The sequence below is a fragment of the Canis lupus genome, chromosome 17, assembly GCF_011100685.1.
Source record: "Canis lupus familiaris isolate Mischka breed German Shepherd chromosome 17, alternate assembly UU_Cfam_GSD_1.0, whole genome shotgun sequence".
Classification (NCBI taxonomy): domain Eukaryota; kingdom Metazoa; phylum Chordata; class Mammalia; order Carnivora; family Canidae; genus Canis; species Canis lupus.
The window spans coordinates 12,145,784-12,173,764 of NC_049238.1; the positions used below are offsets into that span (position 1 = coordinate 12,145,784).

At 41.9% G+C, this 27,981-nt stretch overlaps 1 long non-coding RNA gene across 5 annotated transcripts; it reads left to right on the top strand.

Moving 5' to 3' along the window:
* Nucleotides 1-61: 61 nt before the first annotated feature.
* Nucleotides 62-27,981, top strand: LOC102157261. 5 transcript variants are annotated; one of them, XR_005372125.1, is made up of 7 exons: nt 62-343; nt 3,750-3,855; nt 9,470-9,588; nt 21,598-21,852; nt 24,063-25,156; nt 25,971-26,440; nt 27,010-27,978. It is a non-coding gene; the product is annotated as an uncharacterized LOC102157261 (long non-coding RNA). The 5 variants fall into 5 exon arrangements; XR_005372124.1 differs by having other exon boundaries at nt 25,971-27,981; XR_005372126.1 differs by lacking the exons at nt 25,971-26,440; nt 27,010-27,978 and adding an exon at nt 11,523-11,586 and having other exon boundaries at nt 24,063-25,844.

A 27,981-nucleotide genomic window follows, 5' to 3' on the forward strand; every position in this document is an offset into this window, starting at 1 on the left:
AGCGGGAAGGATGGGAGCTGGTTGCCAGGGAAACCAACCTTGAATAGAGGGTTGGAACTTTCAGCCCCACCCCCTGACCTCTGTGGAGAAGGGGAGGGAGTGGAGATTGAGTTCAATCATTAATGGCCAAGGATTTAATCAATTATGTCTATGTAATGAAGCTTTCACAAAACCTTGAAAGGATGGGGCTCGGAGAGCCTCTGGTTTGGTGAACCTGTGGAGATTTGGAGAGAGTGAAGTGCTCAGAGGGGGCATGGAAGCTCTGTACCCTTCCCACTACCCGGACCTATGCAGCCATCTTCCATCTGGCTGTTCCTGAGTCATATCCTTTTATAATAAACTGGTAAGCTGGTAGGCAAAACTTTTCTCTGAATTCTGTGAGCCATTCTAGCAACTTAATCAAACCAAAAGAGAGGGTCATAGGAACCTCTAATCTATAGGAGGCGGTTAGAAGCACAGGTGATAATCCATGCTTGGGACTGGCATCTGAAGTGGGGGGTGGCTGGGGTAGTCTTATAGGACTGAGCCCTTAACCAGTGGATCTGACACTATCTCCAGGTAGATAGTGTCAAAATTGTATTGAATTGTAGGACACTCAGCTGGTGTCTTGAACGTTGCCTGGTGATGCTGTGGCAAAAAACTCCTCCACACATTGTAATTGGTGATCAGAACTTTTAGTTTCAACATTTGCTCTGACAATGGAGTTTTTATTTTCCCATCCTGTGCTGGGGGAATAAATAGGTATAACTGTTGGTCTCTGCACTCATGAATCTCAGAGCCTAGAAAGAGTGGGCTGATTGATACTCAAATAAACATTACAAATAAAAAGATGTGATTGTAACAAAGAATGTTCTCTGAAGGAGAGAAGTTTAGGGATTATGAGTCTCGGCTCAGAGAAATTTGGCTCAGGAAGTTGGAGAAAACTTCCTGAGGATGGGATGCCTGGGTGGCTCAGTGGTTGAGCATCTGCCTTTAGGCTCAGGGCACATTCCCAGGCCCAGGGATTGAGCCGTGCATCAGGCTCCCTGTGAAAAGCCTGTTACTCCCTCTGCCTATGTCTCTGCCTCTCTCTCTCTGTGTCTTTCATGAAAAATAAAAATAAAATAGAATAAAATAAAATAAAATAAAATAAAATAAAATAAAATAAAAAAGAAAACTTCCTGAGGAAAGGGGGAGATATTTGAATAAGCTCTTCAGGTAGGTGGATAAAATGTGGCCATTGGGTTACCTAGACTCTTACATAGGCTGGACAAACTCATATTTCTTCATCAATACCCCTGGCTTGGGATGTCCGCCAAGTGTGACTCTGTCCTATAGACACAATTCAGTTCATCAGCCCATGTTAGGCTGATCTTTGTTCCCAGGTGTAGGGCTCATGGTTAACATGCAAACCAATGCTTCTTGAGTCTCCTGTACCAAAAATTGTGCTGTTTCTCAAGAATTTATTACATGAAGTGCTCATAATTTTATAAGCTTGCTAAATCCTAATGTTATTAGGATTTATTTACTTTATAAATAAAGAAATCTGGAGTTAGAGAAATGAAATGTCTTGTCAAAATATCTTCCATAAATGATGGGGCCAGACACTGAATCTTGGTTTGTTTGAATCATGAGATTATACTCTCAACCATTAAGATAAATTGTGTCCCAGTTTTAGGGGAAAAGTGATATGCTAGATGCCCTGAAAACACACTTAACACTCATAGTTTAAAACCAGCACAGGGCAACCTGGGTGGCTCACTGGTTTAGTGTTGCCTTCAGCCCAGGGCCTGATCCTGGAGACCTAGGATTGAGTCTCACATCGGGTGCCCTGCATGGAGTCTGCTTCTCGCTCTGCCTGTGTCTCTGCCTCTCTCTCTCTCTCTCTGTCTCTCATGAATAAATAAATAAAATCTTAAAAATAAATAAATAAATAAATAAATAAATAAATAAATAAATAAATAACCCAGCACAATCTCTGCCCTGGGTCAACCCTGTTAGGTAGAAGGTATCTGCATTCATGCAGAACATACTTTAGACCACAGGCCTCACAAAATGTCATCAAAACAAACAAGGATTTTTGTCTAAGTGCACAGAGCACGAGGAGGCATTAGAAAAATGAAGACTTTCTCCCTACTGCCCAAAGTTCTGAGTTGGTTAATAGAATTGATGGGACAGGGCCCACTGGTCCCTGAGGTTTATTAGTCCAGTCTTTGAGCTGATCCAAACTGTAGGCACTCCACATAGAGGCCACAAACCGCAGGTGGAGGCCTCACTGATCACCCTGCTTCTGAATGGCCCCACAGGACAGAAAGACCCCGTGGCCTCAGAAAGAGTTATGAGCTTTGGCATCCTGTAGGGAAAGGAACAGGCATCTTCCCTCAGTCAACTGCCCTTCACAGGCTGAGAACATGATTCATGAGAACTATTTCTTTCTTTGGATGAACCCTCTGGCTTTGCTTTGGGCCAAGGAATAAGTTGGCCACAATCAACTCCCCTGAAAAAGTGGTTTCCCCACCACAATAACTCTTCCTTCTGAGGACAATGGCTTTGCTCAGTGTGGTAAAGGGGAAGTTTAACCAAAGGAAAAGCTGAGCCCGCACTGATAAAACATCACTGTTATCAACAGACTGCCAGGCGTGAGAGCTGGAGCACTGTTACCCTGCGGTGACTCCAGGAGAACCCTCTCTATGTGTTTCCCAACTGCCCCTCAGCGTAGATGTGGTCCCCCAAAACTCCTGACAGTGCCAGAGTTCAAGCAATTTGGCCTTCCTCTCCAGCCCTGCTGCAGGCCACACGTAATTATGTTCACCGAAGTTCACAGTTCACACACTTACTAAAGGATGTAACACTCACCTTTCTGAAGGTGGCCTGTAGGGGACCATGGAAGCCACTCAGGGCTTGGAGTAGCTCCTGATGTTGATTTCCCCATGCCTATTATATGGCAAAGAACTGTGATAAATGCTTGTATTTGTTCTCATGTTTAATCCCCACCAAATTCTATTAAGAGAGTAGTAGTTGTCTATTTTTAGAAATGCATTTAAAGAATTAAGCTAATTTCTTCAGGAACGTGGATAATCACCAAGCGGGTTTTCAACCAGGGCTGTCTGATGCAGAGGGATGTGCTAAGGCGGTCATGCCAATGTCTCTATTTTAATACCTGAACAGGTCTCAGAGAAGAAAGAATGGAAATCACATATGTTCCTATTTCCCCTAAATCCAAAAGTATAAAGTTTTCCTGATTAAGAAACAGAGATGCCTACGTTTTTAACCCCAAGTGGGAAACTGCCCATTTAGTTGACACCTTCACTTGCAGGGAGACTTTTTTTTTTTAAATCAGATTTTATTTATTTATGTATTTGAGAGAGAGAGACAGAGAGAGAGGGAGAGAAAGAGAGACAGAGAGAGAACATGTGTTGGGGAAGGGGCAGAATGAGAAGGAGAATCTCAAGCACATTCCATGCTGAGCACAGAGCCCAATGTAGCATTTGGTCTCACAACTCTGAGACCATGACCTAAGCCAAAATCAAGAGTCAGAGGCTTAACCAACTGAGCCACCCAGGTGCCTCACAGGGAGATCTTTTAAGTATGAAGATGGAATAATGTGGGGGTAAGAAGCATATCCTTTCATCTCAAAGGGGAAGAGTAACATGGGGCTGGTTCTCTTAGCCCCACTCCCTGCCCAGGCAGTTAATGTGGGTACCAGGGATGCCTCTGAATCCCAGAAGGCCATGCCTCCTTCACAGGTCAGTATTTCTCTGTCTTTGCAGATTGAAACACTCACTCTAGAGCAGCAGGAGCAGAAGAGCCCCTAGACATCATGTCACCCACGCACTTGCCACAGCTTCCATCTTCTCCTATTTTAATCACTTCAAGGTAAAAAAAGGAATCCCTACCTCACAAAAGCATAATTTCTGAATTGAATTCTATTAAACAAATTAACTAGATGAAGATTTATTTTTGGTGTGGTGTGATAGGCATACACAGAGACTGCACAAAATGGTCTTTAGGAATATGGGAAAATATTAGAACATCTTCTTTCCCCCTTTTAGGTTTTTATTTGATATATAACTTATAATACACACAAGTAAGTATACAGCAAGTTAACAATGTAGGCATGAATGCTATTTATTTAAAAAATGAATATACAACAAGGCACCTGGATGACTGTCAGTTAAGCGTCTGGCTCTTGATCTCAGTACAGGTCTTGATCGCAGGATCATGAGTTCAAGCCCTGCAGTGGGTTCCACACTGGCTTAAACAAACAAATAAACAAACAGAAATGAATATGCAAATATTTGGGAAAATACATAATCATAGAGGTTTTTTTGTGTTGACAAATGGTATTTTCATAAAAGTTTCAAAACAACCGTAACCTAATGGAGAAATTGATGTGACTGGAAAGCAGGGTGAAGTACCATTGGGATGATTGCAACACTGTATTTGCCCCTTATCCTAGGAAAGAGGCAGAAAAGGTGCAGAAGGAAAAGACTATTATTAGATATTATTATTATTAGTGGTGGTAGTAGCACTGGATAGACAAATCAACTGTTTAGACATTTAAACAATCACTTGGTATCATTTCCATTTATTTATTTATTTATTTATTTATTTATTTATTTTTCATTTCCATTTATTTAGATATTGTTGTTAGTAGCACTGTTTAGATAAGTTTATTTGAATTTTCAGAGTTCCTTCCTCTTCTTTTTTGCAGGATTTTGGAATGTCTTAAAAGCTGCATCTAGAACATTATTTCTAAGGACAGAGGTCTATACAGTGAAGGCCTGCGGTTGTTGGGATCTTCCTGGTTCTCCCAGCAAATCCTCTCCGTACTGCCCCTACCTTAGGGTCTGAGGAGGGAGTGCTGGGGAGGAATGGGAGTCCAACCTCATGCGTCTATCTCCAGTTGCTCCTCCTTCCCTTTTTCCTCATTCAGAGGACCAAGGCATTGTTCATCCTCTTCCATCACCAATCTCTGCACACCTGCAGATCATCAAAATGTCCTCTGGGGTCAAGGTCCTAATATTTTGTCTGTCACCTCCTCTCTGCCTCTGCCAGTGTGACCCTACTTCAATCCATTATCATTTATCGCTAGAGTTCCATGACAGCTTCCTAAGCTTCCTCCTTGCTTCCCGACACGCCTCTTCTAGTCAAGTTTCTAGATTTTTTTCTTAAAATGTTCCCTGAGCCTTTCCCTCTCCTCCTCTAATGCATTATCTTTCTTGTCCTACAAAAACTTGTTCCCAGGCTTTGTTAACTCAGTTCCTAGACCATAAGAGCAACTGATCTGTGTGTCTGCTGCACCGTAGCACTTATCATCCCGTTGTCCACTGTATATTTACATACCTCTCTACCCTGTTAGATGAAGAGCTCCTTGAGGGTCAGGGACCGTGTCCTCTCATTGCACTCTCTGCCCCAGAGGCTCTACGCAGATTTGAACACCACAATAACTCAGCTGAATTCCTTCCTCCACTACAGGTCTTGACTGTCTCAACTCCTTGAGGGTCACGCATTTCCTCACAAGGGAGTTTAAGGTCACTCAGACAGATAATGGCCATCACTGGATCCAAACAAGATTGGCTTACTACCAACATGGTTCCATTACGGGTTAAGAAATGCACACTGTTTTGGAATCTAGAAACAAACCATCCCATATGAAGCATGTGAATTCTGGTCAGAGTAGCTGGGACTCCAGGGAATCACAATCACTCATTCATAATTGGACCACAAGATACACACCTCTTTTCTGTGCTTAACCTCCACCCTCTCTTGGAGGGTCCAGGGAGCACAGGTGGGAATGGCAAACACAGTTAGAATCAACTGGTACATATGTAAAAGGGAGACAAAGGCCAGAAATACTGAGATGCATTTCAGAGATTGACATATTCTGGGATCCCAAGAAAGAAGATATCTGGGGGGGAACCCACATTGGGTGAAGGCAGTGAGGGACGGGCTATCTGGGATTTAGGTGCATCTTACCAGGATAAGGCGATTCAGGTTTTTCTGTTATACTAGTTGTTCTTTTCTCACTATTCCTCTTTAGATTCTTTTCTGTACTCTTTCTTCCTCTGCCTTCAGAGTCATGCCAGCTGATTTATATCTTTTCTAGAGATCCAGTGAAAGGGGAGTGGTTACCATTACCTCTGGGTAGTGGGAGACAGATGGAGCTAAAGGAGAGAAAACTAAGGACCTGAAGGAGAGCCACTTGGCTGGCTAATTCTCATGCCCAGATTCAAAGCTTTAAGAAGCTTTTTTTTTTTTTATTCTATTTATTCATTCATGAGAGACATAGAGAGAGAGAGAGAGAGGCACAGAGACTCAGGCAGAGGGAGAAGCAGGCTCCATGCAGGGAGCCCGACGTGGGACTCGATACCAGGTCTCCAGGATCACACCCTGGGCTGAAGGCAGCATTAAACTGCTGAGCCACCCAGGATGCCCTTTAAGAAGCTTTATTAGCAAGGACAAGGGATTGACCAATGTTCTGAAAAATATCAGTCATGGCTGCTGCAAGAAGACCGATCTCCTTAACTCTAGCTAAAATTCACTGGATGGAAGAACCTCAGCTAATTTCCTCCCTCTGACAGATCTTATCCATGGAATGGAGAATGATGTTTTCTGAAGGTTACAAAGCTACCTGCACCAGTGGGAATGATGACTGAGCCCTGGCATCTGGTTGGCTTTAGTGAAAGCAAGAAAAGGGTCTTGTGTTGGGTTTAGAACTTCTGCATATGGTTCCATAGATTGTGTTCTGTTCAACTTCAGGAGATGCCATTTGCTTAATCTCTATAAGGTGATAATCACATACCCTCTAATGTAAATAACCCCCCCTAAAATTGAGCTGTGTACAGGCTACCTAAAGGGAGAGGCTCTGAGATGCCAGAGTAATCCTGGACCTCCTGTAACATAACTCCCATGGTTCAGTTGGATGAGCTTGATTTCTGGTTGAAGGATGCACCCAAACTCTGGGGGAACTTCTCTAAAACGAAAATCAGGACCCGTGGCTGACAAAAGATTTTCTTGAGAGACTCTGGTGTCAGAACTGATGTCATTTGTTTGCATAACAAAATCCAAACAAATAAGGCAATGTAAAGAGATTTGTTGTTGCACTGGAATTTTAGGCGGATGCTTAGGGTAGGAATAGTTCTTATTCAGCATTTTGGTAGTGTTGGGGCCAACAGATAGCAAGTCTCCACCAAAGCACGAGATACACAGGCATAGGGATATCCCAAACCACACTTCCACTCTACTACACTGGGCAGTTGCTGATCTTGCCCCTGGGTCTAAAGAAAATCTCAACAGGCTGAACAGGGGAAATAGGTTTGCTTTTGACTAGCATCTCCCAACCCAAACTTGTCCATAAGGGAGTGTGTCCCTTTGGCCCACCTGTGACTCAGGCCACTGCCCGTGTCCTTCTGCTCTGCCAATCTGAAAATCTGCATCTTCTTTCTTTGATCTGGGCCACCTCTGTGTGATCTCATCTCCTCTCATGGCTTCAGTTACAAGACATAAACTGCTGATTTTCATAACCGGTCTTATCTCCAGCCCAGATTCTCCTCTGAGCTCCAGACCCACACTTGCAATCATCCAGTGGACAGCTCTAGTTGGACATGCCATACTGAGCCTCTTTCTCCAAATCCACTTTATCAAGATGAATTGATATTTTGATCTCTGCCCCTCTGTGACCAATCTGTTCTAAACTTAGAGGTGAATTGATGAAAGAGACATGATTAACATTGGTTCTTAAAACCCCCAGAATTTCCATTTTATAGATGGGAAAAAAATGAGACATGAGGCTGACATACACTGAGCCTGGAGGGTAAAAGTTTCATATAAGGTCATTTATACTAAATAATAGACTTGCAATCTCGATGTATATTTTTATGAAGTCCAAACTTTGAAATCTGGTTTAAGTATCAGTTGAAATGATCATTACTATGCCCATAGGGTTTTAGATAATAACAGTTACTGCCTCCAACCATCAACTCCTGCCAAACAGCCTCCAGAATTTTGTGTTTCAGGTGTGTAAAGATAGGCCTCAGCAACAACAACAAAAGTGTTCTCTCACCAATACTTAAAATTTATGTCCAATACTTAAAATAGAAATGGTAAAGAATGCATTGCCTTAGGTAAACTGTATCTGTTTATGATAAACCAAGGTTTGCAAGAGGATATTTAAAAAAAGACTCAAGACATATCTCTTTCGTACTTCAAAAGCCATTTGGTCCTGGGTCCAACAGGCAAAGTGGTTATTATGGTCCCATGTGGGAAAAGGCGGGTGAGGTTGGAATGTGCCCAGTAAACATGAAACCCCATCCACAGAGCTCCACTTGCTCCCGCTGCTCTGGTGAGGCTAATTGGAGGAGAGCAACCTTTTTTGAGAAAGGAAAGAAATTTCTGGATTTGAAGCAGATGTCTGGACCTTGCTGAATCTACACTGCAGGCTTTTAAAGGAAATATTGCAATAATTAGGAGTCCGGTTTGAAGTCAATGTGTTGCTGTAAAAATTAAGGATGTTTATAACTGTGGGAAGGTTCTCTTTAAAAACCCAATTCTGATTCCAATTTGCTAGCAAATTGCATCCTGGCCCCATGGAAGGAGTGATCAGGGGACCTGTTTAATAGATCAGGATCCTCAGTGTCCGATGAAGAGGAGGGTATTCATTGATGTTGATGAAAAGTAAATATGAATTCTCATGTAGCATCCAGAATTTAAACAGAATGTTTTCTCAGTTGATTTAAAAAAAAAAAAAAAAAGAAAGAAAGAAAAGAAAAAAGAAAGGGAAGATGAAAAAAAACCCAAAAAGCCAAACAGAAAAGACAACTTGGCTTTCCTTGTGTGGTCCCTGGAATGGGAAATCTAGCATTTGCTAAAATCACCACAGTTTCTCAGATATTGCTTGGTCAAGAAACACCATATTATACTCAATTTCAGGATGGTCAAGGACAAGAAATTAGACAATATGTGGATTGAGTTTCCCTGCAGGCATGGATAATTATTAAGTATGTGGGGAAAAAGTTTGACTTGCATATACCAGGAAGGGGAAAAGTTCTAAGCTTATCTATCAGTCCAGAATCAGATCTTAAGCAGAAAATGCTGTAGTGAAGGGGGGTTGGAGGTACATGCACCCGAGTGCAAAGCCAGTTTCTATTACATAGTTTTGTGACCATGAAGTTTTTGAAGCTTGATTCATCAACTATATTAGGGGTCATGATATCTACCTTTCACTATTGCTTTGAGTATTGATTGTAATAGCATATGTAAAGCAATTGTGGCGTAGGCCACGTTGTAGGTACATAAGGTACACGCCGCCTTACTTTTCAGGCTCTGGTCCTCTATTCATATATCAGTAGGTCAATGTCATTGCTGGGACAATACAGCTTATAGCAGTACAGAGATGAAGGAAAAGAAACTATATTAGAGTCAGCTAAATGTTCCTTAATATCCTATCTTCTTGTTAGTGATAGAACTCACACATTCTGGTCCCGCACAGGATTTCTCATCTAAAAACTACATTTCCCAATGTGACCAGATTCTACCAGTGGAAGTTAGGATGTGTACAACTTCTGTACTGCGCCACTTGCCTTCTACCTCTTCTTTCTCTTCCCACAGGTAAGAACATGTACACAATGACAGTAAATCAGCTTTAGCCTATAGATGAAGGCAATATCTCAATAGGTGGAAAAGATACAAAAATAGGAGCCTGGGTGCCTGGATGACTTTGTGGAGCAGAGCTTCTTAGGCCTCTGGGATCATCTGACACTTCAGACTCTTATGTTAGAGGAAACAATAAAACTATTTTGCTTTAGTCTTACTTATTTTGTTCATTTTAAAAAAGATTTTATTTATTTATTTATTCATTCATATTTATTTATTTATTTATTTATTTATTTATTTGAGACAGAGAGAGAGGGAGGGAGGGAGACAGAGAGCAAGAGAGGAGGAGAAAAGGGAGAGAGAGAGAACCTTAAGCAGACTCCCCTCTGAGCATGGAGCCTGATGGAAGGTTCAGTCTCATGACCCTGAGTTCATGACCTGAACCAAAATCAAGAGTCAACCATTTAACTGCTGAGCCACCCAGGCACTCCTATTCTGCTCGTTAAAGCACCTAAACATATATCCTAACTACTACAGGAGCCTATCTGTACTGTGTTCTAAAATATAAATTATGTCACGTCAGTATTCTGATCCAGAAACTGCTATAGCTCCCTATTGTTCATCAGTGAATTGCATTTAGGGCATTATAGGCATCACTGGTGGCAGGATTAGGAATGGGCAGCTCTGGGGCTGAGAGGAGACCAACCTAGAGGCAGCGTGGCTAGGGGCTCTTGAATAAAGGGAGATAATTCTGGAGAGGTGGGCTGAGACCACTTATGAGGTGCCCATATGATTACAGAGCCAACTTCATACTGTTAGGCTTAGGAAGTCGTTTTTGGGACTTCTATCTTGCCTGGCTGGATTCCAGATGACTGAGTTTGATATCTGTCTCTAGGCCTTCATCTTTTAGAGAGCCCTTTAGAATATGCAAACATACATTGAATCGGCACTGATTCGGGTCCCTGGGTGGCTCAGCAGTTTGGTGCCTGCCTTCAGCCCAAGGTGTGATCTTGGAGTCCCGGGATCGAGTCCCGCATCGGGCTCCCTGCATGGAGCCTGCTTCTCCTTCTGCCTGTGTCTCTGCCTCTCTCTCTCTCTCTCTCTCTCTCTGTGTGTCTCATGAATAAATAAATAAAATCTTTAAAAAAATAAAAAATAATAAAAGAATTGGCACTGATTCTAAAAACTGTCCTCATTGTCCTGAATTATCCCAGTAAATTTGAATTGTGAGTTTTCCCTATGCTCTTCAACATTTGATTGCTCATTTATTAATTCAGAGCTCAGTAATTTAACAGAGTTCATTGAGCATTTACCATGTGCCTTGTCTGTGTCAGATACTGAGACTACAGATATGCATAATAATTGGCCCTTATTTTCACGGAGTATGCAGTCTAGAATCTATTAATACTCATTGTCAATAACTGGGCTTCCACTTCATGACACTGTTGTCACACAACAGTGTCATGAAGTGTTTGTCAATAGAAAGAAAGCCTTTGTCTTCAGGAAGCCCACCATTTACAGCTATTATTAGACACAATCCTCACTTAGTTCTGCCTTGTAATTATAGAGTTGTGTTGTATGCTTGGACCTACCACTAGAAGAGTTCTTTGCTAGTGGAAACTGTGCTGACTTCATCTCTCGTCCTCTCCCTCTCCACAGAAAATATTTCTGGCCTAATGTATAGTAAATATTCTGCAAATGTTTGTTGAAATTACATCCATGCAGCAAAAGACATCCCTTCAAAATTAGTCATCTCCATTCTACAAAACCAAAGGCACATGTAGAGTCATTTTTAGTTTCTCAATCACCATTAACCACCATTGAACTAGTTATTACCCAGGGAATAATTTTAAAACACAAAACAACCATATCTGCTTTGATGCTCTTCCTCACTTTTCCTTGCTAATGGACAAGATGGTGATAATTCATTTCTTCTCAATGTTTTCCAGAAACACTTTTGTAACTGGTAAAATTCAAGTGGTTTTTCAACTTCATTTATGAGGCAGTAACTACGTGAGTGGTTTTTACACTTCATTTATAAGGTAGCAACGAAGGTACATGTGTAAAAGTTATTCTGAACTAATTTTTCAAGGCTATCTCAATTTTCAGTACCAAAATCCACTTTGCATAAAAGACAAAAAAATCCATGTCTCGAGACAATACTTTCATCTCAACTCATTTTGTTTAGAAGTAGATAAAATTAGTTTAGAAAAATGCATCCCCATGTTCTAATAAAATACCAACTATAATAACATTAATTTTGTCAGTGTTAATTAAACACAAGTCTAGTGTAGAGTGACACATACAGGCCAAAGCTACAGTGCTCCCAACCAATAAAAAGAAAGTTGAGGAGCTGATCTTAAAGAAAACCCTTAACATATCATTCAGAGGCTCAAAGAAATGTCCTGACGAATTCATCAAATACAAACACTTGTCTAATACTAGTCTCAGTTAAGCGTGGTGCCTCCAGTACTTACTCCAAATATGAAAACCAATGACCTAACGTAGTTTTTTTTATTGGTGATTTAAAAAGAAAATGCAGGGTTTACTTTAGTTGGAAGGGGGATAAAAGTCAAAATAACTGTCTCATTAGAGAAATACTCAATGGTCTTCTCTAACTCAGGGCCTTAAGGCTTTTCACTTAGACAATTAAAAGAGCCTCTTAACTGGCCTCCCTGCCTCCCCCTCTCCTACATAATCCCTCCTGAATACTGAGGCCTGAATGAGCTGTCTGCATTATATATTTGACACTATCGCATCACTTCTCTTCTCTACTTAAAGTCTTAAAACTCTCCATTACTTTCAGATATCATAAAATGATCTATAGCGGTGCACTCCAAGTGTGGACCCAGGGACAAGGCCTGGCCCATCCTGCTAAGTTTTCATTGGTCCACGGCTACATGAGACAAAGGAAGGGCAATGTGGCAGGTTGTTCATAAAGCTACGTTGATTAGAATTTATTTAACTTTTTAAAAAAGTTCTGTTCTTTATTCTGAGGTAATATCGGTCTGACTTTTGGAAACCCCTTATTTTATGAAATAATGGTTATGGGTGGTTTTTAAAAATGGCAAATTTAAAAGTTGAGGTTGGCCAGAGCTCTGTGATGCTTCTTGCTGCCTGAGGCCCTGGTCCCTTCTCACTGACCATGCAGATCTCTCCCATGTCCTCCATGAGACTCATGGCCCTGGGTTGTCCACCGCTAATCACTGCAAAGTCACCCATGCAGGCCCCCTGGCTCTCATCTCAGCTCCCATGTTGCACAGGAGCTAAGGCAGCCTAAAGAACACTGAGACCTTTCTTTCCTCACTGTGCCTATTTATCTCCAGGATTGGGCTAGGGCCACCCTATGTCTACAGAGGCAAAGGGGTAAGCAGGGCAAGAGCCCCTCCACCCATTATCTCATGATAATCAAGTTAGGTATATACTGCGATTATACCCACTTGTGCAGATTAGGAAATGAGGGACAGTCAGCTTTGTACTCACAGTGCCATGCCCAGGAGGAGGGAACCCCACTCTTATTTGTTCATCTTTCTATCCCCAGCATCTAGCAAAATCAGGCACGTAGATAATATTTGACAAATGCCTTGAGTAAGTAAATAAATGATTTTTCATTTTTTAATCATAAAAATATACTTTATTTTTTTCTGACAATAAACATACTTGTATGTCATACAAAATTCACACATGTTAAAATGTAAAGAAATAAAAAGTCATCTGAAGTCTTTCCCTTAAGAAGGAACCTTGCTAACAGTGTGATGATCATCATGTCATACATTAATGGCAAATATATGGTCCCTTTACAAAAGTGTCCTATACGTTAGATATTATACATGTTTTCCATAATGTATTTTTCATTCAATAATACCTCATAGCCATTTTTTGTAACCAAAAAATATAGATCTATATATTATAATATTAAAAAATTCAGATTATTGAGCCATTTGGATCTACCATGGTTTAACCATTTTTTTTCTTTTTAACCATTTCTTTATATCCTACAAATGTCAATATGTTGTTTTATTTTTATTTAGTTCAAAATATTTTATAACTACCATTATAATTTCTTTTTTTAACAGAAATAATTAAGTTTTTTGGCTTTAAATTTATAAATACTTGAGTTATTTTTCAAATATATTTTTGCTACTCATTTTTAGTCTAATTCTGCCATAATCAGAAAGCCTATGTCATATGATCTCAATTTACTTAACTATTTCAAGATTTACAAAAAAAAAAAAGAAAGAAAGAAAATGGGAAGCCTGGGTGGCTCAGCGGTTGAGCGTCTGACTTTGGCTCAGGGTGTGATCCTGGAGTCCCAGGATCGAGTCCCACATCAGGCTCTCTGCTTGGAGCCTGCTTCTCTGTCTATGTCTTTGCCTCTCTCTCTGTCTCTCATGAATAAATAGTCTTAAAAAAAAAAACTGTTTCGAGGTTATTTTATGTCCCAGAACATGATTTACCTTGGTAGATGTTTTATGTACTCTTGAACTTAATTTGCATTGTTACTTTTGCATTACATATTCCGTAAATGTCAAATTGATCAAACTGGTTTATGGTATGGCTCTATTCTGCTCTGCCCTTCATGATTTTTCTGTTTTATCAATTACAGAGAAAAAAGTATTAAAATGTCCAAGTATAATTGTGGATTTGTTTATCTCTTGTTGCAATTATAACCGTTACAGCTTAAGATTTCTTTGAGCTCTGTTATTTGGCTTATACCAATTTAGGATTGATATAACCTCCTGATTAATTTGCCATATAATGTTTATGAAAGTCTCTCTTTATCCCTGGTACTATTTTTCATTTTGAAACTACTTTTCTTTTTTAAGATTTTATTTATTTATTTGATCTAGAGAGTGAGGGCGTGCGCGAGAAAGCACAAGAGGGGGAGTGGGGCAAGCAGTCTCCCCACTGAGCAGGGAACCAGAGGCGGGGTTCGTTTCCAGAACTCCAGGATCATGACCTGACCCAAAGGCAGATGCTTAACCAACTGAGCCACCCAGGCACCCCTTGAAACTACTTTGACATCAGTGTAGACACTATCTTCCTAAGGGTTAGTATTTGCATGGTATATCTTTTTCCATTCTTTGATGTACCTTTATCCTTATATTTCCAGTGGGTTCGTTGTAGAAAGCGCATCTATGGATCAGTTGGGTTTTGCTGCTGCTGCTTCTTCTTCTTCTTCTTCTTCTTCTTCTTCTTCTTCTTCTTTTAACCAATCTATTAATCTCTGCATCTTATTGGAACTGTTAAATCATTACATTTAATGTAGTTGTCAATATGGTTGAGTTTAAAGCAACTAGCTTGGTATCAGTTTTCTTCTTGCCTATTTTTGGCCTTTTCCCCTCTATATGAGTTTTTGTGTATTTTTAATTTTGCATATTTTAGGATCCCTTTTTAACTCTAATTTGTTTTGTTTTTAATTACTTCCATTTTCCCCGTTAGTCCTCTATACTCTTGTCATACAGTTTGTGTGTTATAAACCCACAGGATAGTTACTATTTTTTTTACCTTAAACTATTCTATAATTTAAGAAAGTTAAAAAGAAAGTAAGAGGAAAAGAAAGAAAAAAGAAAGAAAAAGAGAAAAAAAAGAAGAAAGAAGAAAGAAGAAAGAAAGAAAGAAAGAAAGAAAGAAAGAAAGAAAGAAAGAAAGAAAGGAAGGAAGGAAGGAAGAAAGAAAGAAAGAGAAATACCTTTAAGATTTACCTATGTATTTACTATTTTTGGTGCTTCTCATTCCTTCGTATAGATCCAGATTTCTCCTTCGGCTTCAAGAATTTCCTTTCACATTTTTAAATGGTACATACCTCACATAGGTGAATTCTTTCAGGTTTTCTAAGCAAAGTCTTTATTCCATTTTTATTTTTCAAGTTCAGTTGGTAATAAATTCGAGATTTGCATTTTTTTCTTTCACTTTTAAAAATATTGCTCGTTATCTTCTATTTTGCATAGCTTCTGTTAGAAGTCTGTTGTGATTTTGTGTTGGTGTTCCTCTGTTCCTACTGTGGATTTTTTTTCTGTCTGCTTTAAAAAGTTTTCCTTATTACTGGTTTTTAGAAATTTCATTATGATGTGCTTTGCTGTGGCTTACTTTGTTTCTTCTGCTTAGATCCATTGAGCTTTTGGGATCTGTGTGTTTATAGTTTTCATCAAATTTGGAAAAACTTCCAGCCATCGCTTCTCCCTCCATCCCTCCCCTATATTTTTCTTCTCCTTCTGGATCTTGGCTTACGTCCTTGATACAGTCTTACAGGTCACTGATGCTCTATGTATTTGTTTATTCTCATTAGTTTTCTTTCTGTGTTTCCTTTTAGTTTATTTTCATTGCTATATTTTTTTCATTCACTGATGGTTTCTTCTGCATGTCTAATGCACTGCAAATTCCTTTTCATGTGTTTTTCTTGTCAGATAATGCATTTTTCATCTCTTAAAAGTTCCATTTGAGTCTTTTTATATCTTCCACTTAACTTCTCATCACATTCATGTTTTCCTTTACATTCTTGCGTTGCCAGAGTGTATTTATTATAGCTGTTTTAATGTTCTATCTGCTGATATCATCATATCTGTCATTTTAGTGTCTGTTTCTACTGATTGATTTTTCTGCTGGTCAAAGATCTTTGTATTCCCATTAATTTTTATTGGATGATCTACATTGTGCGCTTTACAATGTTGGGGTTTGGAGTTTGTTGCAATCTTTTAATTAGTGTGATTTTTTTTTCATGCAGTTAAGTTACTTAGCATCATCAGCCTGAGCCTCCTTAGGACAGCTTTTTTTTTTTAATTTTTTTTTTTTTTTTTTTTTATTTATGATAGTCACACACAGAGAGAGAGAGAGAGGCAGAGACACAGGCAGAGGGAGAAGCAGGCTCCATGCACCGGGAGCCCGACGTGGGATTCGATCCCGGGTCTCCAGGATCACGCCCCGGGCCAAAGGCAGGTGCCAAACCGCTGCGCCACCCGGGGATCCCCTTAGGACAGCTTTTAAGCTTTGTTAGAAACAACCTAGAGCAACTTTTAGTCTAGGACTGATTTAGATGTATTACCGAGTGGATACCTTAATAGATGACTGTACCTGCTGTGAACAGTCCTTCTTGAGCCCCTGGAATTGCTCAGCCTCCTGCTCTTCCTCCCTCTCTTCCCCACTCATTTCATAAAGTTTTTCCCAAGTATGTCGTCCACACTAGTCAATGATTGGAGGGAACCTCCCTGCAGATCTCTGGACATCTCTCTGCATTTTCTCTTTTTTAGCATTCACTCTGCAAACTCTGATCCTGCAAATTGGCTTCCTGGAACTCTGCTCTCTGTCTTCAACTCAGTGAATTGAGTTTTGTTTGGGTTCTCTGTTCTGCTCTATGTCCTGAGGGCTGCCTCCAGGCAGCAATGTGGGCAGTCATCAGGCTCATCTCATTTGTTTCTCTTCCCTCAGGGATAGCAGTCCTGTTCTGCCTCTTGCTCAGTATCTAAAAAGAGTTGTTTCATCTATTTACCTCATTTTCTAGCTGTTTGTGGTGGGAGAAGAATTCCCATAGCAGCTAATCCTTTGTGGTCAGAAGCAGATGTTGGCATCAATATTTTATAAGGTCCATTGGGTTATTCCACTGAGCAGCCAGAGTTGAGAACCAGTTCTTTAGACACTCATCAATATCAGTTTTGTTTGTTTTTAAGTCCTTGTCAATTCTTGAGATTAAAAATGATACATTCATATTTTGTAATTCAGTTTTTTGTGAGGTTGAATGACTTTTCATATTTCCTGGCCATTTACATTTTTTTCCTGCTAGACAAACCTGTTTATGCTTTTCTTAACCACCCCCCCCTTTTTCTTGTAAATTCAGAGATTTGCTTTATCAAGAGCCCTTTATATGTTACTGATATTATTTTTGTCTCTTAAATTGCAAACGGTTTTCCCATTGATCATTTATGTCTTGTTTATGGCGGCTGTGATGTGGAGGGAAGTGAAGGAAAGGTCCTGGTTGCACCGTGTGCTTCTAACTCCTTATGTAGCCCTAAATATTGGCTGTTTCCTTTATGGTCTCAGCTTGCGAAAGATGCTGATCTCTGGTCAGATTTATTTTAAACACCTTTCTTTAGAAATACATACCCACCCCCCTGCAAGGCACACTCCAAAAAAGGGACTTCATTTTGGTAGACTTTGCCTTTTTTTGGTGAACAGATTCAAGAATGTGTTAGATAGAACATAATGGATCGCTTGACCTCAAAAAGCTATACATGTACACATATGCTCCAAACTGGCATGTAGTCATGGACTTTGGGCTCCTAGTTAGTGGCCCTGAGCATAGGCTGACTGGAAGAGAAGACTCCATCCCTGAGGCCTGACTGTGAAAGCCAGGAAGGAAGAGTGGACTTCCAGTGGTCACCTGGGAAGGCTATTGTTGTGGGAGGGGACTACTGCTGGGGCATTTCTCCTCACAGGATTCCCTGACTGCCCCCATGCCCAGGTACTGCTGCTTCATCCTTTACTGAAGTGCACAGTAGACTGGAAGAAGGTCTGAGTTAGGAATCAACAAAGGGCTAGGGAAACTGGAGGTCAGTAGGATTCTGACTCCTGCAGGGCAGCTAAGGTTTGGTTCTGCAGATGAGCTCAACTCCCTACAAGGTCCTCCTCTGAAGACTTAAGATTCCCAGGATGCTTGGAATTCACACAAGTTTCCTAGCAGACATTATTATTATTATTATTATTATTATTATTATTATTATTTTACCTTCTTTACTCCCTTCAGGTGACACAGGAAGACCAGAGGGGCTGGAGTGGGAGAAATGCCTCCTCCAGATGGGATAAGGCTCTGGTAAAGCCTTGCCTCTAGAGTAGTCCTTTGGCATGGAGAACACTCTGGACTATTTTTAAATGGTCCCTTTTCCTCTCCCGTTGCCAGAGTTAGATGGAATCTTTCTGGGCTTTCCATGATGAGAAACTAGAAGGGTCCCAGAGATAAACTCCATCTCTGTCCTACAGTGCAACCTTGCCTGAGTTTCTTAAGCACCAGCAGCTGACAAAACCAGCAATCGTCCTGCCTAAGAGATTGAACTTCATGGTTCTTGACCTCTGGCAGGGATTAGTTTTTTTTCTGGAGTTTAAGGAGAAAGATGGCAGTAGAAAGAAATGAGATTTGACAAGTGGGCAGGGCCCAGGCCAGAAAAAAAGCCTGTGGACTCTCCTCAGTGCCCATTCTACTGGCAGTGGGGAACCCCTTAAGAAAAGGTTGAAAGAGTGGAAGAGGTTTTCAGATTTGTATTTCCCAGAGGTTCCTCCAAGCAAAAGGTTTGAGGGGGATGAGCTGAAAGCTATTATTGTCATTAAGGCCAGAGACAGAGAGTGAAGGGTGGTAGCCCTGGAGATTGGAAAGAGTTTTAGGACCCAAGAAAACTGAAGGAGCGGTATATTTGGTGACTGATCCTGTGTGGTGGCAGAAAAAGGCACAAAATGCGGGGAGGCCCAGCATGTAACAGCTCCAAAGCCCCCAAAACTCCTCCCCGAGGTATAGCCTCCACCCCAGTACAGCTGGTTCCCTTCCTGCTCCAAGGAGGCGATGAAGGATGGCATGGAGGTGCCTTTAGAACTCTTGTTATCCACCATCAGACACAAGCGTCAACGTGCTTGCAGGTAATTGCTGAGCGTGGTCTAGTCAGATTCTAATCACACCAGGAAACACTTATTTGAAATTCTTAACACGGGAACAGTCCTGTTACACTATGAAAGACTGGCAAAATATAAAAAGAACTGGGTTTATATGACTAACCTGAAATATGCCAATTAAGCTAACTAGCAGAGACTTATGCAATTGTTTTGCATCTGGGAAGTCTGCGCAGAAATGAACTCAGCGGAGTAAAGAGAGTTTATAGAGCGCAGGCTGGGATAACGCTAGGCCAGCTGGGTACCCATGCCAAGTGTCCTACTGTCATAGCCCTCAGAATAGCAAGGACCTGCCAACCATGGTCTGAACCAGCTTGCTGCCTTCAGGAGGGGACCACTGCCATTGAACTGATGAGCCCCCGGGGTCACTGAGGAATCAAATTCATCCAAAACCCCTAGAGACAAGCATTTCAGTTATTACACAGACCTCAGGAAATTCTACTTTTTAAAATTAAGGGATAAAACTATCAATCACACTTTAAGGTAAACCTTATTCTTTTCAGGGTGCCTGGGTGGCTCAATTGGTTGGGCATCTGCCTTCTACTCGGCTCATGATCCCGGGTTCCCAGGATGGAGCCCTACATCGGGCTCCCTGCTCAGGGGGCAGCCTGCTTCTCCCTCTCCCTCTGCCTGCTGCTCCTCCTGCTTGTGCTGTCTCTCTGTCAAACAAATAAATAAAATCTTAAAAAAACAAACCATCATTCTTTTCATTTGACTGCTCTGAATTGATATTTTTTTTTAAAAAATGAATGTAAAAATGTCTGTAGTAAATGGATAAAGATTTGAAGGTCTGAGGGTTAGACAAGAAGGTCAAGAGGATAAGAAGTCCCTTCCTCTTTGGGCTCCTCTCACCAAGCACAGGGCTTAATATATAGCAAGTATTAGATAAAAATCTTTAAAAATTAACTGTTATGTCAGATCTGTATTTCCTTTTTTAAAATAATTTAAAAATTATTTTTCAAAAATAATTTTTAATCTTAAAAATTATTTAAGAATAAATAATTTCTACATCCAACACAGGGCTTGAACTCACAGCCCTGAGATCCAGAATTACATGCTCTATCAACTGAGCCAACCAGGCACCTCATCAGATTTGTACTTCAAATAGGCTTTGACCACCATTTTCCACGTTCTCAATAATAATCAGCTCTCTATGCAAACATATTCCTAACAATAGTCAAAATAACATTTTTTATTTCTCAAGTACTCCACCTTTTTTTAAAATTTTTTAAAAGGATTATTTATTTACTCGTGAGAGACAGAGAGGCAGAGACATAGGTAGAGGGAGAAGTGGGCTCCCTGCAGGGAGCCCGATGTGGGACTCAATCCTGAGACTCCAGGATAAGGCCCTGGGTCTAAGGCAGGTGCTGAACTGCTGAGCCACCCAGGTATTCCTCAAGTACTCCACCTTTAAAGTAAAGTTGGCTTGCTATGCTCACCGGTTCTAGGCAGCACAGACCAGAGGCTGTCCTTTGTTCAGAAGGCAATGTGTGTCTTCTCAACTCCAATGAGTATAGAAGACACTCAGAGTCTTTTGCAAAATAATTTGCAAATGCTTATTATAATCATTTTTAGAACTGCTTTGGAATATGCAATTTCTAGGAGACTCAGTGTTGATTGCCTCAAAAATTCTTTGTCACTCATTACATGGGCGCTCTCACCTACCAAGGTCTTCCCATCCTGTAAAGGACCTTCCTTTACATAGACTATTAGTTTGGCATTGTTGAACTGCTGGCCACATGGGAAGGCAGCCCAGACTTGGGTCAGCCAGACCTGGGTTCGAGTCCCACATCCACTACCATCTCTTTGCAAGTATTTGAGTGAATCACTTCTCTTTCTGTACCTGAGTTTTCTCATTTGGCAAATGGAGGTGTAGTCAAGGCTCATTGTGAGAATCAAGAGAGGAAACAAGGAAACATGTGAACCCCCTATATAAACTTTAATGCAGTACATAGGTGTAAACGATTTCTTTATTTCTGCACAATATAGAGGATTTTATCTGATGGCACTTTGTCCCCAATTGTATTTTTTTAAGATTTTATTTATTTGTTCATGAGAGACAGAGAAAGAGAGAGGCAGAGACACAGGCAGAGGGAGAAGCCGACTCCCTGTGGGGAGCCCTATGCGGGACTAGATCCCAGGACCTCGGGATCATGACCTGAGCCAAAGGCAGATGCTCAGCCATTGAGCCACCCAGGTGCCCTTGTCCCCATATGTATTACATAATTGCAGAGCCTGAAAGTAAATGCCTAAAGAGAGACAAGGACAGAGAGACAATGTTCAAGGTTGACAGCATGTAAGTGGAATGCTCATGTGATATGATGACCTATATACTATTTATTTATAGTAATAAATAATGCTATTTATTACTTGCAGCATGCTTATTGGTGAAACATTACTGAGCCTAAAGTCTTTTTAGAGCCTCAGATCTATGACTGGCAGAGTTCCAGTGTCACGTGGTGAAGGAGAGGGCGCCAGACCTCCGCCTCCTGATTCCCAGTCTCCGTTCTCATATCTCTGCTTGTCCAAGTACAGCCTTTAAAATCTGTAGCAAGACAAGATGGTACTGCTTCTGAAGATAACGAATTCCCCATATTCAGAGGCTTGATGGCCATCAAAGAGTGATACGGTGTAAGTAATGTCAGTCTTCTATTTGGGAGTCGGTGAGGGATGGATGGTGGTAGAAACAATGACCTTTAAAGATCTCCTGACCTTGAACTTCTGGGAGGTTCTGAGCTTATAGATCCAGTTCTTGGCTCCTGATGATCACAAGGATAGGAGGCTGACAGAGAGGGGGGTAAGGGGGTGACCAAAATGGTTCCTGAGCTGGACTCGTGTTTGCCCAGCCTCAGCATCCAAACAACACATTTTAGAAAATTCCCAGGCATGTGCACACCTTTTGCTGTTGTGCACAGGGAATCCAGACATGCAGGTAACCAAAGCCATGTCTTTTCCCCTTTGCACCCCGACTCATTCTGCTTTGGCTAGAGAACAAGGGAGAATTTATCCCTAGATTCATAATCCCTCAGTCCAAGTGAGTGAGCCATGGTGGGGAGGTGGCCACACTTCTGTCGTCCTGGACAGTCATACGCTGACCTTAAAGGCAATTGATGTATCAGGAGGCTCTTCAGAAACACGGAGCCATGAGCAGGTAACTCCAGGAGAGAATCAGTTTGTCCCACTCAGGAGAGGGCTACAATCTGCCCTCCTTTCTCCTCCAAAAGAGCCTCTTGCCAGACTCTTTGGTCCCTCGAACGAGCTTCTGTTAGGCTGAAACACTGGGACTTTGAGGGGAGTCGTAGGGAGTGTAGTCCATCAGGAAAAGTCACAGTGAAGACTCAAAATCACATGCTCTGAGGAGTAGCTGAAGGACCTGGGGTTGATGGACACAGAGTAGAGATGTTTAGGAGAACATGTCACTGCCTGCACACCTCCACTGAAGGAGGTTATTTGTTCTGAGTGCCTCTGCAGGGCACAGCTGAAGCCAATGGCATGGAAGTTACATTGATATGGATTTAGAACCAACTGAAGGACTAAATTTCTGATGGTAAAAACCGTTCACACGTGCAAAGGGTTATCTTATGAGAAAGAGCGCTCCCAGCTACTGAGTGTACATGAGGCCAGGCTGGCAACCCCTGTAAGCATTTATTCAACAAAGAATGAGTTAATAATTGCATAACATTCACTGAGCAACTATTCTGTGCTTACACTGTGCTTGGCAATGGACCACAGAAACAATAAACTGCATTCCCTGTCTTTTAGAAATGTGTGGCTCAGCAAATCCCACTACTATGGTCACAGTAGTGGGATTTGTGGAAGTACTGGGATTTGGTTGGGGAAGACAGGTGGTCCTCAATGACCAGTAGAGGTAGGTACTCCCTTTATTTAAAATCCCAAGAGCTTCTCTTCCCCACCTCCCCAATTCAAAGCCGATTTCATCTGTGCCTCCTTCAAACCTTCACAAGACCAGATAGAGACAGACAAGAAGGACAGGTCCATGGGCAGGGGCAGGCCAGATGGCCTGTGTCCCTTTTCCCATATCACAGCTGTTGTCTTAGTAGATCTGTGTGAAATGCAGGATTTAGATTGTGCTCTGAAAATGCAGAGGGCATTCTTGGTGTAAAAGACTGTGTGAGCAAAGACAGGTCAGTGGGGAAATGAGGAGAGCAGCCTGCCTCAGGGGAGAGCTTGTGTGGAAGGTGAAGTCTGCGGAGGCAGGGTCCAGGCTGGGACAATCTGCATTTCCACCATGCAGATCGCTAGTCTAGCTGGAGATTTGGAAAACACCACACTTCACTTTGCCACCGTGCGTACATTCTTCCTCTAAGAAGACTTGTTTGTAAACATTATATAAACATAACCCAAAGTTATTGTGAGAATAGTTAATAGTAATTCAGATCATAGTAATTATCGAACAGGCCAACCAATAATCACACATAAGATAACCCCCAAATTAGTAATTAGATGGTGATGAACAGTATGATTTGGGGATATTGATGGTTGATAGATAAAGAGCTTTATTCAGTATAAGGAGCACGCAGACATGCGCGCACACACAGTTCACCTAGTGAAGTCTGTTTGTAGTCCTGTGTTGGGGGAATTATTGTGGAAACCTGTCCCCCGACTTGTCATCCAGTTGCAGGTGCGGGCAAGGACCTCTCTGCCCAGTGCCCCAATAAAGAGAATTGCCAAAGAACCAAAGTAACCTGCCCGGTTGGCTCATTTGGCCTAATCTGAGCTCAGCTAAAATGTAAGCCTGGAGTCGCATAGCCATTACACAGACATGGAGCCAGATCACCTACTCATCCAGGGAAGTCACTTTTTTTTTTTTTTCCCTCCAGGATAGCAAAAGGGAGAAGCAGCTTATTTCTCACTTCAGAGGCAGAAGAATAGTCTGAAATGAGGAGTACAAACAAACCTCCAGGGAAATCCAAGTCCGTGATGAGAAAGAGCCCAAAGGCCACCCAAATGAAAGAAACAATAGACGGAGACCACCTCCCCCCTGGTCACAGAAGATGGAGCGAGTGGCTATGTGGGGAACAGATGGAGGGACACTGGCCCAGTTTCAACTGCTATTTAGGGTTTGGATAGCTGGTTCTCGCTAAAGGCTGAGACAGAAAGCATGATATTAGCTTCCTATTGACTTTTCCTAGGGGCAAGTCTACACCTTAAAGTTGAGAGGGAGCTTCAGAATGTATTGATCTGTCATTGTATATATGTACCAGTTCTATTTCTGTAACTTGGACTGCAATTTCCTTCATCATATCAAAGGATTTGCTATATAGAGAACCTTAAATTTTACAATGCCAGTGACTGTCAATTAAGATATGATTGAATATATCACGGGTATCATATGTTCAAATGAGGCCTGTCGCTAATAGCACTGGAGGCAATGGCTTCTCTTTCTCCTCTTTCTAGGAATGGGAAACTGCTCAACCACAGCCCGATTGTCACGGCCAACGTGAAGTAAAGAAAAAATTCAATGGAAAGGAATGTCTCTAATCTAGGCATTCAAATCCCTGGGGGAGGGGAGCCCCCAAAACACAGGCTTCCAAGGCATTTTTTTCTGTTTTTCCTTAGGCATGTCTCCTACTCTACAAAACCATTTCCTTTTCTTCACACTTGGGCCTTACAGCAGATTGAGGGGATAAGCTGACCAAGGAGAATGATCTCATTTTACAGACATGAATGTTGGGCCTCAGAATGCCTAGCTGACTGGGAAAGTGTCACAGAACCGGTGGACAGAGTCCACCTTGAGCTAGTCTTGTGCCCCTTCTCTGAGAGCCTTCCTTTTTCTCCGAGGCCTATGTCATTACTAAGCCGGAGGCACATTGGTCTGTCTAGCATGAGGGTTTGAATTCTCTACTCTGCTCTGTCACAAACCCACCGTGTGACTTCAGAGAAGCCATTTCTCCATATTGGTCTCTGAACTCAGGTAAGGGCTCACATCCTCCCGGTGGCTCACTGATTCTTCACTAGTAGTCTCTGCCTCTAGGGCTACTGAGTGTGCACAGTTGCTGGAATGGTCCTTCCATAAGGGATCTCTGCATTACACCAGCTCACTTAAAACACTGCAATGGCTCCCCATCCCCCAAAAGATAAAGGCCATGCTTATTTAACCTGGTTGTAAGGTCCTCATTGAGCTAGCCCTTCTCTCCCCAGCCTCCTTTCTTGTTTGTCCTTCCTCCACACTCTATGCTGCAGATCCGTCAATATGAATGATGCCTGGACACTTCTCCGCCTGTATGGCTTTTTCTCATCCCTTTCATCCCTTTAGCTCCTATTCTAAGACCTGTGCTGTGAATCCCTGCCCCTAAGAAACAGCCTTATGACCCCTGCCCTCCTCCCCTTCCTGAGCAGAGATACCAGTTGGCTTTTCCCCTCTGGGGTCCTGTAGTCCTTTGTGAATATCATTGCTGGATCTGACTTCTATTAGAGAGAAATAACTTATTTTCGTGATTGCTCTTCAATTTACTAGGACGTTTCAATTTGTTTTGTTTTGCTTTTTAAATGAAGATTATGTTTGAGTCATCTTTCAATCCCTAACATCTAGTATTATATCCGGCAATAGATGTTAAAGAAATGTCTGTTGAATACATGACTGAATAAATGAATGAAAATGGGCTAGAGCATCTCCCTGGGGCTTTCTACTCATAAATTTTCAGAAGTCTGATCCACATGCAGGCTCAGGACATCTTGCCAGAACAGATTTTCTTCCCCCCTGATGGAGATTTTATTGCTTTTCATAGGGAGCTCCATACCAACAAGCAGCCGGAAGACCTCAGAGATGAATGCCTTGCATCAGAAACCCCAGGAACAAGGAGCTGGGCAAGAGCCATTGCGGCTGGTCCAGCTAATCCTGGTGGACAGCTCTGCCTGCAGTGACAGAGAGGCCACCCAGGCTGCTGTCTGATGTGGCCAGGGCAGGCTCGAGCCTGGGTGGTCAGTTTCTCTGGTTGGCCGAGGTGTGGGTGTGCGGGAATCCGCTCCTCGCCCACATAGCCCAGGATGCTGTGTCTTGCCCAGAGGCACTCTAAGGAGAAGGCAAGCCCACTCCTCCTGGGGGCCCCGGCTGTTTCGGGGCCTTTCGAGGTTTTCCAGGACCTCAGAGGCACAGCCAAAAGTTGAGTCAAGTTCTGAAGAGAAGTGGAAATACCTTCATCTTGAAGAACAGGCAGGCGAGCTGGGGGCCTCTTTCCTCCAACATCCTCCCTGACAGGTTAGAAAACGGATTTTAGAGAGGGGGGCCTTTTATGGTCACTTAGCAAGTGAGCTTCAGGGTATTTAATTTTGCAGTGCCAAGGGAAATGAGGAAGTGTGCTAAGACTTGCGAATCCACCATGCCCAATCTTCCGGAGTCACCCTGTCACGTGTTGGCAGCCGTCCCCTCCCTCGCTCCACCTCCACCCCTTCCCAAACCACCACCCATCTCACTGCCTCTTCCATAAGGCACTTACCTCACATGCAGGTAGACTTGCCTTACACAGTTCACATTCACTGACAGATAAGCCAATATAGAAGGGCAGGTGATGAAACTAGACTGGCCAGGGTGGGGTGTGTGTCTCAGCTCTACTACTCAAGCTCTGTGGCCTTGGACAACGTACTCAGCCATGCGGTGCCTCAGTTTCCTGAACATTGTAATCAGATAACAGTCATACCCATCTCATAGGGTTGCTCTGCTAGTTGTGGCTACCTTTAGTTGAAAACCTACCAGGTGCCATGAGCTTTACCAGCGAGTCCTAAACAACAACACGCTGCAAAACATGCCCTATTATCTGTCTTTCACAGAAAGGTATCAGCTCAGCCTGTACGAAGTAGGGTGCTGACTCCATCTCAGGTTGGTCTGACCTCAAATACAAAGCTCTTTTCCTATACCTAGGGTGAGGACATATCCCAGTTTCCCTAGGAAGTTGTAATTAATATCTATTGTCTATAAATAATTGTTTTTTTTAAAGATTTATTTATTTATTTATTTAGTTGAAAGGAAAAAGAGAGAGAGTATGAGCATTGGGGTGGGGGCAGAGAGAGAAGCAGGCTCCCCGCTGAGCAGGGAGCCCAATGCCCAGAGCCAAAGCAGAGGCTTAACTGACTGAGCCACTTAGGTGCCCCCTAGAAATAATTACTAACAGTGCCTCTTCCACATTCATAAGTGTACTGGTTTGGGCAATAAATTATTTGGTTGCCTTACATGCTCTGTATTTCTTCTCTGCAAAGGAGATTCTAAATTTCTATAAAAGCCACATTTAGAATTAGAAACTCTGTCTGGAGAGCCAAGGGTGGGCAGGCAAGCTGGCCTGGTTTGGTAAATAGATTAGGCATCTTGTTTACTGGTAGATTTGGGGCCCGATTGGAAAGAAATACAGCCTCCCTTTCTTTGTCTTTGCAAGTTTTACCAAGATGCATCTGCAATCACCTGACCTTTTCACAAAAGATTCTGGAATTCAGAGACCTGTTTTGTGGTGGTTACTGAGTTATCTCCCTTAACTGGGATGTTTCTGCAATTTTCTGCAATATTCCATAGGTCAGATCAAACAGCCCGGATAGGAATGCAGGGTGGTAAGTTCAGAAACTTTTCCTATGGACCTTTATCTATTTTTATTTCTGGGTTTTGAGTTCTAACCCTTTCATAACAGTTCTCCTTCTTTAAAGAAAATGTTGATATTGGATAGAGAAACAAAGAGCAACAACCATAACAAAGGAATCACAATAAAAACTAAAAGACAAAACAAAACACCAACCAAAAAAAAAAAAAAAAAAACA